Source organism: Triticum aestivum, chromosome 5D, assembly GCF_018294505.1.
Source record: "Triticum aestivum cultivar Chinese Spring chromosome 5D, IWGSC CS RefSeq v2.1, whole genome shotgun sequence".
Lineage (NCBI taxonomy): Eukaryota > Viridiplantae > Streptophyta > Magnoliopsida > Poales > Poaceae > Triticum > Triticum aestivum.
Window position 1 is genome coordinate 252,860,633 of NC_057808.1, and position 4,915 is coordinate 252,865,547.

A 4,915-nucleotide genomic window follows, 5' to 3' on the forward strand; every position below is an offset into this window, starting at 1 on the left:
TCCTCTTCATACCCACAACGTAGTTTTATTTCTTGTTTCTAGTTGGAAGCAAACGTTCGGTGTACGTAGAGTCGTATCAGTGGCAGATAGGACTTGAGAGAATATTGATCTTACCTTTAGCTCCTTGTGGGTTCGACACTCCATACTTATCACTTCCACCTTTGGGAATTGCTACGATGATTCCCTGCACTTAGGGATTATCAAGCTCTTTTCTGGCGCCGTTGCCGGGGGCAATAGCGCGGGGTTGATATTCTCGTGTGTGCTTGTTTGCTTTCTTCACTAAGTAGATTTTGTTTTTCCTTTTTGTTTCTGTTTAGTTGTGGGTAAAACATACAATTTTTAAAAAAAAATGAAAATACAAAAAAAATACTTGCCTCTCATGCCTAAAAAGTTTTTCAATAAGAGAAGTGATCGGAAGGTTATGCATTGGAGAAGTGAGGGTCGACCTTGAACACTTGTGTTCATGCTCATGGAAACAATGTAAAAAATTTCATGGAAGCTTCTCTAAAAATAATTATCCCCTTGTATATCCATTGCATTATAAAAATAATGTGCCAAGCTTTGGTTTTAGGATGATTAGATTGCTTGTTTACTATGTGCAGTACAAAAACAGAAACTTTGGCTGTAGTGCATGAATTTACATTTTTTACTGGAAAGTCAAATGGGTCTGAAACTTTTTGCACATTACTTCTGTAAAAAAAATTAAATTTTTATTATTTTTTAGAATTTTTTGGAGTTATAGAAGTTTACTAAATTTCCAGATTACTACAGACTGTCCTGTTTTTGACAGATTCTATTTTCTATGTGTTGATCGTTTATTTTGATGAATCTATGGGTAGTATCGGGGGGTATGAACCATGGTGAAGTTGGAATACAGTAGATAAAGTGCTAATATGAAATTGGAATGAGTTTGCAACAGTACCTAAAGGTAGTGATTTGCTTTAGTATACTAACGGATCTCACAAAGTTTTTGTTAAGTTTTTGTGGATGAAGTGTTCGAAGAACGAGGAGTTACCGATGTGAGAAGAATAAAGAGAGGCAAGAGTTCAAGCTTGGGGATGCCCAACGCACCCCAAGTAAATATTCCAAGGATACTCAAGCATCTAAGCTTGGGGATGCCCCAGTTGGCATCCCATCTTTCTTCTTCAACAATTATCGGTATACCTCGGTTTTTGTTTTGTTCGCATGATTTGTGTCCTTTGTGTTTTTCTTTTTCTTTAGGAACCATGCTAGTATGAGATATCCCTTCAATGATCTTATACGATGCTCTTTGTGCTTCACTTAAATCTTTTGAGTATGGTTTTATAGAATGCTTCGTGTGCTTCACTTATATATTTTGAGCTTGGATATTGGTTAGTGTATATTAATTGTAGAATGCTCCATGAACTTCACTTATATATTTTGGATTATGAATAATACTATCATCTAAAGTGGGTTTGGAAGAGTGTCAACTTTAGGAATTAGTGATCCCACTATTTTGGAGGGTTTTGAATCTTAGTGTGATATTTATGAAAGTGGATTTGGAAGAGTGTCAACTTTAGTTAGTAATGATTCCACTATTTCGGAAGAGGTTCCAATTGATTATGAGAACAAAGTTGCTATCTATGATGATTATTGTGATGACATGTATGCTATAAAGAATAATTCTAACCATGAAACTTGTCATCATGATTTTAATCTTCAATTGGATTATGTCTCACATGACAGTTATTTTGTTGAGTTTGCTCCCACTATTCCGAATGAGAAGAATTTTGCTTATGTGGAGAGTAGAAAAATTTTCTATGCTTGTAGATCATGAAAAGAATGTTTTATGTGATGTTTATATTGTTGAACTCATTCATGATGCTACTGAAAATTATTATGAGGGAGGAATACATGCTTGTAGGAGTTGCAATAATATCAAGTTTCCTCTCTATGTGCTTAAAGTTTTGCAGTTATACTTGTTTTTCCTTCCTGTGCTAGTTGATTCTTGTTCCTATAAATTATGTGCTCACAAAATCCCTAGGCATAGGAAGTGGGTTAGATTTAAATGTGCTAGTCATATTCTTCATGATGCTCTCTTTATGTTTCAATCCTTATCTTTTATGTGAGCATCATTGAAATCATCGTGCCTACCTAAAAGGCATTAAAGAAAAGCGCTTGTTGGGAGACAATCCAATATTTACCCTTACTGTTTTTGTGTGTTTAAATGATTAAGCTACTGTAGTAATCATGTTTTATAGCTTTTGTTTCAATAAAGTGCCAAGTAAGACCTTTGGGAAGACTTGGGTGAAAGTTAATGTAATCTTGCTGTAAAAAACAGAAACTTTGCGCTCACGAGATTAGCTGTCATTTTTTTACAGAAGAGTGCTTTTGAGTTGATTCTTTTTGCAGAAGATTAATAGACAAATTCCTCACGTCCACCAATTTATTTCATAATTTTTGGAGTAGCAGAAGTATGGTTGTTGTTCAAATCATTACAGACTGTTCTGTTTCTGACAGATTCTGTTTTCATTGCATAGTTTGCTTGTTTTCTAGTTTCTATGGCTTATATTTCTCAATATAAATTATAGAAATGATATGATACAGTAGGCATTGTGTGAGAACAATTATGAACCATGTCTTTGACAGTACCAAAGTGAATGGTTTACTCTTTATCATACTAACCTATCTCACGAAGTTCCGTTAAGTGTTGTGTGATTGAAGTTTTCAAGCTTTGGGTGAGATATCGATATGAGGAAAATAAGGAGTGGAAAGACCCTAAGATTGGGGATGCCCAAGGCACCCCAAGGTAATATTCAAGGAAGCTCAAGCGCCTAAGCTTGGGATGCCCCGGAAGGCATCCCCTCTTTCGTCTTCAAAACTATCGGTATACCTTACTCGGAGCTATATTTTTATTCGTCACATGATATGTGTTTTGCTTGGAGCGTATTTTTAATTTTACTTGCTGTTTGAATAAAATCATTGGATCTGAAATCTTGAATGAAAAAGAATCCTCCCATGGCTAGTTAATTATTTGACTACTCAGTGTTCTTCACTTATATCGTCTTGGAGTAGTTTGTCATTTACTCACGTGCGTCACGTATATCCTATGAGTAAATGGTTGAATGAATTGAATATCATAAATCTGAATTTATATATGTTTCATATGCTTATACCATGGGGAGTAATGACTTCACACATAATAAGTATAGGTTGTAAACTTATTGAAAGTTAACAAACGCAGAATTGGTCACTTGAACAATTCATGAAAGAATATTGAAGGAAGAGAGATTTCACATATAAATATACTATCTTGGACATCTGTTGCAATTGTGAGCACTCATTAAAATATGACATGCTAAAAGGTTGATGTTGGACAAGGAAGACAACTTAATGGGTTATGTTTTCCTATATCCGAAACGTTATATTGTATTGGATCCTCCAACTTGTTGAGCTTGCCTTTCCCTCTCATGATAGCCAAATTCTTTGCACCAAGTAGAAATACTACTTGTGCTTCCAAACATCCCTTAAACCAGTTTTGCCATGAGAGTCCACCATACCTACCTATGGATTGAGTAAGATCCTTCAAGTAAGTTGTCATCGGTGCATGCAATAAAAATAGCTCCTTAAATATGTATGATCCATTAGTGCGAAGAAAATAAGCTTTATACGAACTTGTGATAGGGAAGAAATAAAAGCGACGGACTGCATAATAAAGGTCTTTATCACAAGCGGCAATATAAAGTGGCGTTCTTTTGCATTAAGATTTTTTGCATCCAACCATAAAAGCGCATGACAACCTCTGCTTCCCTCTGCAAAGGTCCTATCTTTTACTTTTATCTTCTACCCTTATACAAGAGTCATGGTGATCATCACCTTTCCTTTTTACACTTTTTCCTTTGGCAAGCACTTTGTGTTGGAGCGATCCGGATATATATATCCACTTGGATGTAGGTTTTCATAAATTATTATTGTTGACATTACCCTTGAGGTAAAAGGTTGGGAGGCGAAACTATAAGCCTCTATCTTCCTCTGTGTCCGATTAAAACTTTGAACCCATAAATATCACATGAGTGTTAGCAATTGTGAAAGATTAAATGATAGTTGAGTATGTGAAGTTTGCTGAATCAAAGCTCTTACATAGACCCTTCTCGAAAATAAGATGAATTGCAATTGTTTAATGACTAAGAGCACTGTTTGTTACTTTTCAAGAAAGTTTATGATCTATACTTTAACATGTGAATACCTTGTTACTTGATCATGAAAAGTTTTATGAGATGAGCTACTGTTATGACATATAATGATGCTAGAAAAGGTGATTGAAATTATCATTGATCAAACTTGTGCACCTGCTAGCATTCACACTTCATAAATTATTTATGTTATCATTTACCTACTCGAGGACGAGCAGGAATTAAGCTTGGGGATGCTGATACGTCTCCAACGTATCTATAATTTATGAAGTATTCATGCTATTATATTATCCAACTTAGATGTTTTATATGCATTTATATGATATTTTATATGATTTTTGGGACTAACCTATTAACCTAGAGCCCAGTGCCAGTTTCTGTTTTTTTTCTTGTTTTTGAGTATCGCAGAAAAGGAATATCAAACGGAGTCCAATTGACGTGCCAATTTTTGATGATTTTTTATGGACCAAAAGAAGCCCCTGGAGTAAAAGAGTTGGTCCAGAAGAGTCCCGGGCTGTCCACGAGGGTGGGGGCGCGCCCACCCCCCTGGGCGTGGGCCCCTATCTCATGGACGACTCGGAGACCCCCTTGACGTGAGACCTACGCCAAAAATTCCTATAAATACATAAACCTCCAGAAAATAACCTAGATCGGAAGTTCCGCCGCCGCAAGCCTCTGTAGCCACGAGAAATCAATCTAGGCCCTCTCTGGCACCCTGCCGGAGGGGGCCATCATCACCGGAGGCCATGGAGGAGGATCCC